At 45.0% G+C, this 13,595-nt stretch overlaps 1 protein-coding gene across 2 annotated transcripts in view; it reads left to right on the top strand.

Annotated features, from left to right (window-relative positions):
* Window positions 1-13,595, top strand: part of IRAG2 (inositol 1,4,5-triphosphate receptor associated 2) — a 1,414,859-nt gene that overhangs the window by 575,397 nt on the left and 825,867 nt on the right. The window lies entirely within an intron of this gene.

Raw genomic sequence — 13,595 nt, 5'->3', positions numbered from 1 at the left:
AAGCTGATAAACCATTGTCTAATAGTTTCAGGATGATTGTATGTCTGAATTTAGATGCAATGAGAATTTCACCCACCTCTTCATCTCCTGTTGAGAGGTGTCGAGTCACTACTGGGTTATCTTTGCCCTCAGTCCTTTTGTAAAGGAGAAGGTTGTTCAAGGGAACTTAAGATAAGGTTTTAGGAACAATTTAGGAACATTATGTCTTTCAAGCTTGAAATAACCACCAACTAATAAACAGGATATTTTGCCTACTTAGCTGTGGCAAATTTGTGCCCACCCCCCCCAGATGTCTCTAGCGTTTTGTGAGTAGGGGTCTATGAGAATAGCATGACTGAAGTAGTCCGATTCTACTGTTAAATAAATACCCAACCAACATTGGTGGCACCATCTCGTGCAGTTCCAATATTACCCATATTACCCATATTCCATATAAACATTACCTGCGCGTTCGGATACCATAAACTGTGGGTCTGGTGGCAGACTGACTCTAGCTCACAGTGCCACTATTATCTCCTCTTATCGGGGAGAGAATGGTTTCTGGCAACCTCAGAACATGACAACTCTGATCCCTTAGGATCATGGAAACAATGTACTACTTTTCGCTCAGTCACTCGTGCTCACTTAGGCCCGCATTAGGATGGTGGGCGGACTTTGCCCGCCCGCCATCCTCGCGGAAAATGGGACCGCCCGCGAGCTGTGCGGCAGTCCCGCCTAGCATATTATGATGCGCCTGCCACAGTGGCGGGCGCATCATGCATTTATAAGATTGTGGCGGGCGGTTTTCACACCAGCACCCGCTGCAATGCTATAAATGCCTGTGATGCATTTGCATACACAAAGTGGCAGGCACGGCGCGGTGCCTGCCGCATTGCGTATGCAAATGCAGGGGAGTACCACAGGTACCCGCCATGTGCATCCCTCCCCTCACCTTCACCATGGGGGCCCAAAGGGGGCACCCAAAGTGAAGACCACATGCCTTTCCGTGGCGGCATTGCCGCCACTGATAGGCATCTGATCCTGGTAATCCTAATAAGGCTGGCGGTGTCTGAAAGACACCGCCAGCCATATGAACCCTTTTCCGCCCCGGCCGCAAGGCGACCAGGGCGGAAAAGCGGCGGACGGTGTTTACGTCCGCTGCGGTCCCCCCCGCCATTGTAATATGGCGGGGGGAAATGGGTAGCAGCCGGTGACGGATGTCGGGCAGATCGCCACCGCCTGCATGGCGGTGGCGATCCGCCCGACATCCTAATGGGCCCCTTAGTTTGTCTCAGAGATACACAGAATAAACGTATCAATGAGGATTCATTGAACCGTTCTTCTCGTGTAGAATGTGTGAGCTGCAACAACTATTATTCGGTAGCAGAGATATATGATTAGCAGGACAGGGAATATAAAGGATAGCACAGTTCTACCATCTTGCAATAATCATGAATAAATACATGAATATAAAATGCAGGATAAAAGTGTGCGTACTCCTACAATGCCTATCTAGATGTACCTAGCATGTGTCGTAGGTGTGAAGCCAAGAATCCCTCAAGGATTTAGTTGAACCCCATTACCTGAAGTTTGAGAATGCAGGAGCCTGTCCTGGTCTCGAGTTGGACACCCCGCGAGGCATGTTCAGACCAGTGTCAGCTGGAGTGTCTGCATGCAGGTGCCTCAGTGTCTCTGGTCAGTGTCTCGGCCTAAAAGTCTTGGTTCCCTCTGCCAAATTCCAGCAAGATGTGCTGTATTTATGCAGAAAGTGGCTAGGGCTCCTTTGTCCCTTGTCTCATGTATTAGCCATTGTTGGATTTGAGGATGACGTATGGGATGAACCTTATGCGTAGATATGGTGGGGTAGATGGTGTAGCCCCTGCCTGGTTTTTAAGAACCCTTATGAATAATAATTCGTACTGTGTGAGTCTATTGATGAAGTTATAGGACTCTATTGTTCAGGAGAAACCCTCCTTCCGCACCCATGACTGGAACTAGGTAAAGGTTCAATCCTAAAGGCTTGTTACAGTGTAGTATAAGGGGGATAATGTAGGTGATGGTGTATGATATTACCCAGGCCTATATTAGGGTACTTATATGACACATAACACTGATGCAGAATTTGGTTCTCTGCTGATGCATAATTTCAGTGACCCAGAGTATAGTTCACAAGGCTGTGGAACCAGCTACTCTTGGTTGTGCGTCCCTCGTGGTAGGGCTAATGCTAACTCTGATGATTTGTGTCCTGAGCATTGCTGTTGAGCTGTTCAAGTTGAAGTAAATCTTCAAAGATCTGTGAGCGTTGGTTCTGTTCTCTGTAGAGTTGAAAGGTGTTTGCAAATACTCCCACAGACTTACATTGGCTACAGACTCCAACATTAGATTAAAATATAGCGCTTGGATACTATGTGCTATAAGGGTGTTTTGGGTCAGATCTGTGGTTAGGAAGGAGCAAGAGTTTTAGTTTTCTTTTTATGTTTTATGGGCAATATTTAGTTTTATATGGATTGTAAGAAATTGGATTATTATTTTAGGTGGACGACTGGCCGCGTCTAGTAATGACCGCTCTTGTCAGGGTGAGCCCTTAAAGTCAGTATATTAACCTGGGCACAACCACCTAGTACCTACGGCACAGAGCAGGCGGGATTAATTTGGGGCACGTTTTAAAGTATTGATGCAGTACCAAAACAGTAATGGTCAAAACACCAAACAAGAAAATCGTGCACCAAATTAGCAAAATAGAGTAAAATTTAATGAGTGAAATGATGACACCAAAATTAAACAAAACCTATAAGGGAAACTGACGATATGGATCTTTGAAGCTTTAAGTGAAAATAGTACCAAAAAGCTCAAAGCCGAGACCCAAGCATGATTTGAGACCTACTGCAATGGAGCCTGGGACGGATACAAAAGCCAGGTGTGGCTCTGCTTGAGGTTTCACCTTGAGACTTATCATTTTTCATGGAAGTCCAAATCCTTCAGTTGTGCAAAGCTGCAGGCTGTATCCAAGGAAGTGTTCACAAAGTCAGATAGGCAGTGGATGAGGTTCTACTGAAGCCATTGGTTTTGACTGGAAATGTTCAGAGGGGGAGAACATTTTTTTCATTTTCAGGGAAGTCCCCTTGCTTGTTAGCAGCTTTTAACACCTTTTCCCGATCAATATTTTTACCTTTCGAGTCTGTTTTTTGGAGATCTAAATCCTTCAACAGGAGGCAACCAGCAGGGTCCAGGTCACGTCCAGTTTGTACTGGTCTTATAGGAAATTCAGGAAAAAGGCCTCTTGCAACTTTGTGCCGTCCTGATAGCCATGCATGAGGTCAAGCGACTGACTCTTGGCATCCACGTCTGCTCCTTAGGGTTTGTCTTGGGTCACAGAAAGTAGGTTCAGTCCTCTTCAGTTCTTATGCAGGTCCAGAAAGTGTTTGGAAGAGGGTGACTGGTGATGCCACATTTATGCTTTGTACTGTTTGTGAGTGCGGTTGACTACTGGTCCCTCCCTAACCAATGGAGTAAAGGTTCCTATGGGCTACCATACACACCTTTGCAGCAGTTCCTGTTTGCCCATGTTAGACACCTGTTCAGAGGGCCCTGGTGCAAGCAGGATCTACTGGACCCAACTGTGGGTGTTGAGGCCCTTTACTCCTGATGGCCCAACCTAATGTGAATTTTAAGCAACTGGGCCTGGTAACCCTTCAGCAATTATTGATTCTCAATAGTAGTGCAAGTAGAGCAGTCCAGGGCTTCTGCGAGTAAGGTAGACACAGTAGGGTTATCATAGGGTAACAACTCAAAATGTTTTAAATAGCAACAATAAATGATTGTTCAGGCAAATAAATACTATTTATATACCAACAGAAAGTGAATTACTGCATTTTTCAAATAATACATAGTCCCATGAAGTCAGGGGGACCTAATGTTTCAGTAGGTGATTCCGGAGTCTAACTTCCCTCCCGCAAGTGGTTATTTCCCATTCACTATGGGTGACATTCAGATTAAGCCCACAAGTAGTCAGAGTCACAGGAGTCCAACTCCATATAAAATCAAAAATGTTCCAGTGTCCAAGCGCTATATGACAGACATGTTCCCCAGGAGCCTTCTAGCCTGTTAACTAACCTTACCCTCACCAGCAGGACCTGTACGGATGGGTTCTCGAATAGCGCACCCCTCTCAGGTGAGGAGGCTTCAGCGGTTGTCTCCAGTGAATAGCATGCACACTGCTTTGCAAGTGTAGCAGTCGGTGTCCTCTGGTTCCTCACGCGGTCCTGTGAAGACAGCAGTTGGGTGTCCTCAACGCTCCTCTGATGCTGGTATGTCCCTTAGATCCTCCCACAGTTGGGGGGGTCATTTGTTGCTCTTGGTGCAAATCCTCAGTCTGGGCTCAGGTCACACAGGTAACTATGGTGGCCTCTTCCCCTCATGACAGTCTTAACCAGTCCACCCTCTTTGCCTTTTCTCCGTTGCCCCATCTGAATAGGGGGGCAACCATCATCACTCTGCCTAGGGCATCTAGGGGGAGGGAGACGCCACAGAGTTCCATCCACCCTTAGTACAAATGCCAATCTAATCAGTAAGAAAGCAGAGCAGTATATGTGCAGATATCATCGTGCATGCAGTTTATGGTACAGAGGAGCTGCAAAATGTACTTACACTATTATAGCTCAATCACCTATTCACCAAATTACAAATACATTTTATTCATGCGCAGTATAGATGAAGTAAAATTGATGTACAAATGAGGAGGACTTTAACAATCTAGCCCCATGAAACAACAAGCAGCAAGTTAAATCCCAATTGTAGAATTAATACTTTGGCAGCATTTGCCTGAATGTCGTTATTGCTACTATTTTTAAAGGGCAGTTGATTACCAATGATGCATAGCCAGGTTGGGGACAGGGCGGGAAATGCAGTGCCACACAGACGAATGAAAAGTGTATTTCAGATACATGAAGGGGAATGGGCAGAACAGGTCACAGCAACAGTGCAAAGAGAATTCCCCAATTTCTCTGGTTAAAAAGAGGGCTCAGAATGGCATATATGTGACAACTTAGGGATGATCGGGCAAGAAAAAAGGGGCATAATACGGGAACCTGCAAAGAGCAAGTCAGAAATACTGATTCAGCTGCATAGGACACACAAGGACGTGAATTGTTGGCATACTACACATGGCTAGGAAGGGCATATAACCCTAACAGAGAGAGAGAGAGAGAGAGATGGAAAGGTCATGTCACCGAGGCACACAAATTAAGGGGGGGAGGACCTACATATATATAGGACAAACTCAGATGGTAAGGCAAAGTTGCCCTGACACACAAGGATGGAAAACATGTATCCCATGAGCACACAAATGAATGGGAAAGACATCCAAATTGCATGACACACTGGGATCAGAAAGGCATCTTACAAGGGTGCACAGATGAATGGACAGTGCATGTTGTGACAGAGAATCATTGGGAAATTATGTCCCAGGTAGAGAAAAGAATTGCAATGGTGTCCGGACCTGAAGGGCAAAGCACAGTGACCTACAGAGGGATGATACTGTCACAGGGACTCCAGGGATGCACAGCCCACCTATCACAGGATTTCTCCTCCTCCCTCATGCAATCTTCAGAGGTCTCCTTCTAAGCCCAGCCTGCTGCTGCACAAGGAGGACTTTCATGTCCCCGAGGAAAATTGTAAAGTGATGAAAAGTTGGACTTTGCCCTGACCCGATCAAGAGGAGACTAATCCCAGTTTTGAAGCCCATTATCTAGCCATAGATGCCTGGCTTCAGCACTAGTCCTTCTTACCTGTACTTCAAAGCCATGTAGCTGTGACTGGGAGAAGTGCGGCAGCAGGTTGAGAGGGGTGGGACTTGCGGAGAGCCAAATGACTGCATAGAGAGATGTCTGGGTCCTCTGGGCCGCCAAGTGACCTGAGTAGAATGGGGCAGGACTCTCCTTACAGCTAGTAAACTATGCAAATATCGGCATGTAATACACACAGCATGCACCTATGGGTAAAGTTCCTTTAAATACTAGGGATGGGCAGTAAACTCTGCCATGCTGCTGATGGCTGAGTATTTGCCAAACTCTACACACCAAGCAAAGCGCGGAGTGGGCAAAACTCCACGAACTTGGCCGGCAGAGCGGAGTTTACTGTCCTCCTCTAAGGGAGGCACAGCAGTAATCTTTACAGCGTCCCCACCTGGTGTATGGGGTCACCAATTTCCCTCTCTATTTAGGATATGACCCAACAATTGCAAGAGCAGCCTCCTCACATCCCGCATCAGAGATCCAGTCGCCACAATCTCCCACTGGATCTCGCTCCCTTCACTGCTCTCCTCTTCCTCACAGGGCATGCTGGTCTTGGGAAACAGACAGACGCTAGTGCTCCAGGTGCAGTTGGTCTTGGGTTCACTAGGTGATGTCTCTTCACCCAGCTGGGAGATTGGGAGGGCTTATCCACCAGTCCTAGTCACAGCAGAAATCTTATACACACCTCCTCCTTCTATAGTCCATTTTGGGACACCAAATGTGATTTAGGGTTGAGTCTCGTTTAGGTTGGGATTCAGCTTTCTTTTTAAGTGAGACTCTCCTCTGCCCTTCCTCCAGAAAGCATTTGGTCACAGCAGGAGCGACTCCAAATCTGATAGCAACGCAACACAGGCCACAGGAGTGACTAGAGGTTCACTCCTGGATGTCAGCCAAAAGGTTAAAAGACAAAAGTAAAATGGTTACTCCAGGGCCTTGGCCCTTCTCTTTGATTATCTTATCTGCTCCATCTCCAGAGATCTGCACATACCCCTTTCCAGTGATCACTCTCTGAATCAAAAAGCACCATTTGAAGTACACTGAAGAACTTGGCTCTCCCTGCCTCCAGTGTGTCCCACCCAGCTCCCAGAAATGCAGAAGTCCACAAACCTGTCTGGGTTGACTCCTTTACCTCCTCATGCTCCTCCAGTCAGCTCTTGGTCTCCCAAAATGGAACCCCAAATATTTCATGTATTGTACCATTCACAAGCACACATCCACGCAGCACATGTGTACAACGTATATGCACTGCATAGCTGTACATCTTTCATGTATTGTACCATTCTCACACCCACATGCATATAATACACATACACATGCACTGCACAGTACTACTTGCTATCCTAATGTAGGCCATAGGTGAGCTAAACACAAAGCAGTGAAACTATACACGAGTGAGCCTGTAGGCCTCACTATAGTAACACAGGTAAAAAGGCCTGTTAATTTCTACTGATCACTATATGCCACCATGCTGGGGCTGCCTAACTCCCGGTGGAGGCAATGGCCTTTTACCATTGAGGGGGGCACCTTGGGCATCCGTCATTGTCAAAAAAGACTGCAGTCCATAACACAGGCCTATGTCATGGCACACACACATGATCTGGGTTAGCCCATGACAACAAAAATGAGCACCAGGGATTCAAACATCATTGCTGTTGGGGGGTGTACTCGGGGCCGGTATGCACGTCCATCACTACGTGAGGTACTTTTCTGGCCCAAGAGATGCCCCTCCCAGATCACAACACCCCAAACCAACTCCTAAACAGGAGATGTTGGGTGGCCAGATTGGCAAAACCGACAAATTCCATCAGCATTCCCATGGCTCAATCTGGCTCTGCACTCCACTACAAAGTCTAACCCTTGCGTAGAAATAGACCATCTCAACAACTTTCGATTCTCTCCCTACATAGTCATCAACCATTTCAGTAGCTTATGATCTGTGTGCTTCACAAACTTTGTGCCAAACAAGTAAGGGTGGGATGTATGCAAGGCCCACACTATGGCAAACCACTCTTTCTTCATGCCCATTCCATACTGTTTTCTGGGTAATAACCAAAGGCTTGGGGATCCTCTCTAACTTGTGTCACCCAGTTGAACTAACTCTGCTCTAACTCCCTTATCAGAGGCATTCATATGTACAGTGAAAGGTACAATGACTGTAGTGAGTTCCTTTCAGTACAGGTGTAGTACACATTGACTTCTTCAGTTTCTAGAATGCTTTCTAATACTCCATATAACTTTCCTAGGCTGCTTCTTGGAGGTCTAAACAGTCAATGGGGCAAATTATACTCCCATAGTTCACCACAAAGTTCCTGTAATGCCTTGTGAGTCCTAAAAAGACCCTCACCTCGGTCTGGGTAGGAGGCACCTCCCACTCCATCACAGACTCTTTCAAGGTCAAGTTTATTATTCTAGTGTTTAGTCTTTGTAAAACCATTACACTATAAACACAAAAAAATTAATAAAACTTTTTGTGCACTTATTTTATAAAATTTAAAAAAGAAGTATAAATATAAGAGAAAATCCGTAACGTTCTCATTAAAATTTGTAATATACTTCACATCTCTCATGTCACAGAACATTGGCAAAAGATGTTTCTTTACAGTCAGAGTAAGATGAAACAACTCCTTTTTACCTAGGATGGAATTAATATTTCCCGTCAAGATCGTTGTTCACGATTAATTTCAGTATTGTCCTTGAGTCCAGAAGTTTCTTCTTGATAGGGTACCATCCTTAATCATTTTGTTTAGGATTGCTAAACTCTTGGTAGATTTGTAATCTAGCTAAACTTCACATATATTTTTTTTGTTATTAGTCCTTTATTTGCACTATTTCTTTTAAATTGACTTCTAAAAATGTTACCCCTCTGCAGGCAAGTGGGAGTGAGATTCCTCCCAGCCAAGTTGTTACCACCTGCCTGCAGGTACGGATTTTCAATATAGTAAAAATTGTTTTCAACAGTTTTTCCCTTTCTAATCCAAACTTTGGGCACACACAAAAAATGTGGGCTAAAGACTTTCTTATATTTGCACAGCAGTCATTCTTGGTTTGAAACTGATATTTCCAATTGGGAGCGAGATCTTTGATTTCCCACATGCTGAAGCGAAATTGCATGAACTGTTCTATGTTCAGTGAAAGGTGAGCTGAGAGGTATAACTGAGACTGCCACTTTTTTAAGGATTTGATCACTGTCCAGGCGTGGCTTCATCGTGTGAGGATATTCTGGTCAGTTGTATGGGACACAATTTTGACTGTGGCTTTAATTGCCTGATAAAAGACTGCTTTTCCTATATTTGCCACCCAAACTTCTTGCACGCCCAATTCCTAAATTGCCTGCTTTATGTAAGATCCCCAGGATCCTTTTTTATTGGTCAGTTTTTGTTCTTCTATTTCCTGCCAGCACAAGTTATCAATAGTGTCTCCTTCAGATGCGTGCAGTCTCCAGCATAGCTTAACAAAGGCTGCTTTAGTTTGAAATGTTTGCTTTATCAATCCAAATTCAAGACATTTGAATCTCCTTTGAATTTTATTTAGGATGGTTGCTTCACGACCCTTCATCATTTCTATGCCGTAGGTAACTGTTGGCATTAACTGGGCATGCATTACAGATAGTCATCACAGACTGATTCTTTCCATCCAGCGCACAAATCTACCGGTTCTTCTCATGCCCAAGGCTGACTACAGGAGACTGCCCACCTGACCCTTGGGTATCTTGATGGTCAGTAGGTGTCTCAGATGGTACTGCTATGAACTGTTGAACACCACAATGTCATACAGGTTGGCTAATCGGAACTCCTTTAGGCCTGTGAGGAAATTGTTCACCAGGCATTGAAAATTGGCAAGACCCTTCTTCAACCCAAAGGACGTCACTTTAAACTGATATAAGCCCTCTGACATAGAAAATGCAGTCTCCTCCTTGCCAAAGCAATCTGCATGTAGCAAATGGTTAGGTTCAAGGTGCTCAAGTACTTTCTAGCGCCAAATCATTCCACAAACTCATCTGGTCTTGGGATTCGGTGTGCATTGGTTTTAGTTACATCATTGAGGGCCCAGTAGTCCATGTATAACTACACGTCAGTAGACCCTTGATTTGGTACTGGCACCCCACTACTAGAATACAGACTAAAAGATCTTTCAATAACCCCTCCCTCCTCCTAGTTCTAACATTTTAACAACATCCACCTTCATGCATCCCTGAACCTGATCAGATATTCTTTTCATCCTGCCCTTCACTGCCAGACTGTAACCTGTGTATGTCAAGCACACAGACTGGTGTCCAACCCTGGACCCAGCTAGATGTTGGCAAGCTATTCCAACACCTCTCTACACTCTCTCTGCTGCTCACACATTAACTCAGGGGGTAAAAATGCCACACAAAAAGATGATGGATGGAATGTTGAACATTGTCAAACATTCACCCCTACTCACAGGTCTGGGGTATATCCAGTGTTTAGATTGACACACCATTCCAGTTTGGACCCAGCCATATGCAAATCAGCCTTGACCCTACATCCTGGAACCGGTATGGGGCATCACCCCTCATCAGCCAGACTAGCTTGAAATCGGTGGTGTAGTGAGCACAGTGAAAATGCAGCACAAAAAGATGAACGCCGGAAGGTAGCTTGGCTGATGAGGAGTGTTATCCTGAATCCGGTCCCACACATGGGAGTGGGACGCCACTTGGTCACCTGGCTGCATAAATCGATCCGGGAACTCTCGCACGCTCCCCTGACGACCCTCCGGGCCACATGGGAGGAAGACATCGGTCGCGCACTGCACGACTGAGTGGACCAGGGCACTTAAGGCCCCAAAACGCGTCTCTAGGAATGCCCGCTTCAAAAACATTCAATACTATATACTGCACAGGGCATTCGTCAACCCCGGCGCGCCTGCAAAAGTTTTAGCCATCGACAAAATTCCTATGCCCCAAATGTTGCTCCCCCGATGCAGATTTTCGCCACATGTTTTGGAGCTGTCCCGACCTCCACTCCCTATGGCAAACGGTGCACGGCACACTGACAGATCTCACAGGCCTCACAACACTAGCCTCCTGGGAATCCAGCGCGCTAGGCATTTTTCATGTCCCTAAACAAGAACCGGTACACAGACGTTTTGTGTCCTTAGCGCTGCTGCTGGCAAAAAGATGCATAGCCATGCACTGGCGGTCCCCGGAAGTTCCCCCCTTAGCGGCATGGACAGGGGCGGTCTGTAAGTGGGCGGCGGCAGAGGAGGATGCCCTTAGGGAGGAGGAGGCCAGGGGTGCGCGTAAACATCCCATCTCTATGGAATGGGCCATGCTCCTTCATAGCTTCCGGCAGTCCTTACACACAGAAGACCCACCTACGCCCCCCTGCCCCACCCGAGTGAGCCCATAGTCCTTGACGGTTGCCCTTCATCCCAGTATCGAATCCCGGTGCTGCACACTCCCTCGTCAACGCCCCGCTCCCATGTCACCCATCCCACTACTCACATGCGTGGGATGCCTCCACCCTCTGACCGTCCTACCTCACCGTGAGTACATACTGGGGGAACCCCTTGCCTCCCGACACCTGTTTCCTTTTACCATGATCTTGCTAGCACCTATATGCTCCCCCCACAGTTCCGTCCCCCCCGGTACCTGGTAACACCGCTACGCGAAATGTACAGACCCCTATCCTACGCCCTCAAGGCGGGAATTCACATACCCACTGTTATTCTCCTACCCACACGTTCACTGTATCCCAGCCTGAAGACTTATTTGATTGATCTGTACTGTTTAATGGAGGAAATACCAAATTACACAAGTTTATATACAGAAATGTTGCGCGCATGGCTGACCGTGGCTGAATGTTGACGCCACGCCAGCAGATGACCCACTCTGTACCCATGTTCTATGATGCAACAATAAAAAAAAAAAAAATTAAAAAAATCCTGAATCTGGTCCCAGGATGCTTGTTTCCGATCCATGGAAGACCTGGCTTGGCAGTTCGGGCTGGACTGTTCCGATGAGGAACAGGTCCAAAACACATTTGCATATGGCTGGGTCTGAACTGGGGTGGCAAAGTAAGCTAAAGGAAGATGATGGGTTCAACCCATATCTGTGACTGGGGATGAGTGTCTGAAAAGTTTCAGCGCTCTGTCCATCATAGCCTTCCATTTGCTGTGTTCGCCCTAAGTTGGCAGCGTATGCCCAGACTTTGGTTCCTTGTTCACTTTGTCACTGGAATCAAGCTAGCCTGGCTGATGGGTATTACCCCAACATTAGTCCCAGGATGCTTGTTTCGAGTCCAGGGAAGACCTGGCTTGGCAGTTTGTCATGGCATGTTTGTTTTTAGGTCCTCCGGAACAGTACCTCCAACAAGCCCACCTTCCGGCAGTCTGATGCTGCCTACAATAAATCAGAGGATCAGAATGGCCAGATGAGGGGAAGGGAATTAGACAGAGTACTGCAGGAAAGGAGATCTGGAACAGAGAAATTGCCTCCTTGCATCTTTTCCTTAGGAGGATGAACAATATGCAGTTCTAAAGAATGTACATTTGAGCAAAGAAATGTTACCTGTGAAAACAAAACTATATTGTGGTATGTCTCTTACTTCAGAAACTTTTATGACATTCCCGAATATTATCATCAATAGGAAAGAAAGATTGTTCATTAACAAGTTTCCTAGGAGATGTGCCAGTCACTGTTTTAGCAATTGTTATTAAAGCAACTTTGCCGCAGTCTTTTGATAGCCAAGGACTGTCAACAGCTGTTCAGACCAATCTTAACATCAGCATGACTACTTCTCTCTCTCTCTCTCTCTCTCTCTCTCTATATATATATATATATATATATATATATATATATATATATATATATATATATATATATATATATATATATATATATATATATATATATATATATATATATATTCACTGAAAAAACCATAGGTTTCACACCAGTTATAGTTAGCTGGAAAGTTTACTGATATAAAACCATTGAAATTCCCACGTTATAGTTAGTTGGACTCACTATAACTTGCGCGTGCAATGCACTGCTGATGACATCACATATTACATCACTCATGACATGGTCAGTGACATCACTCATGACATCACTGATGACACCATCCTTGTAACACAGTGACAGACCTCCTTTCACTGTAAAGTAACCTTTGAAACACATATTCAAAAATAGAAACTAACATTAACAAAAAAGTGGATATACCCATACCAGTTACAACAACCAATTCAGTAATTTCACCATCTATATACAAATTCACACATTCACCAACAGTTTTATGTATTCACTCATACATATACTCACTCATCATATGTAGTGATACCCCTATTCATTCTGTTACACACTGACAGTCATCAAAAACTTACTCATACATATACTCACACATGCAAATAAACTAATAAACATCCATTTATTTGCATATACAACTATACACACATTAGCACATTACTTCTAAGGAAACTTACACATACTTACTCTCTTAAACAATCACTCATAGAAACACATACTTATTTAAACAGGAACTCTTTCAATCTCTCACTCTCACATATACTTACTTATATACATCAATTCTCATATATACAAGATTTAAACATATGTAGTTACTCATAAAGACACTAGTGAGAGAGGCATTCTCTCTCTAACACACACATATACACACTCATCCACCCATACAATCCTACACAAATGCTGTCTTCAAAACACATACAAACAGTGAGTCAGTCATTGATGCATCTATGTGCTAAGTAACAGCCCCACCAAACCATACAGACACTCATACTGATACTAAAAAAACATGTCATGAGTGATGTAATATGTGATGTCATCAGCAGTGCATTGCACGC

This window comes from Lissotriton vulgaris, chromosome 1_1 (assembly GCF_964263255.1).
Source record: "Lissotriton vulgaris chromosome 1_1, aLisVul1.2, whole genome shotgun sequence".
NCBI classification, from domain to species: domain Eukaryota; kingdom Metazoa; phylum Chordata; class Amphibia; order Caudata; family Salamandridae; genus Lissotriton; species Lissotriton vulgaris.
The sequence above is the reverse complement of the archived record's forward strand: the minus strand, read 5'-3'. Positions and strand labels throughout refer to the sequence as shown.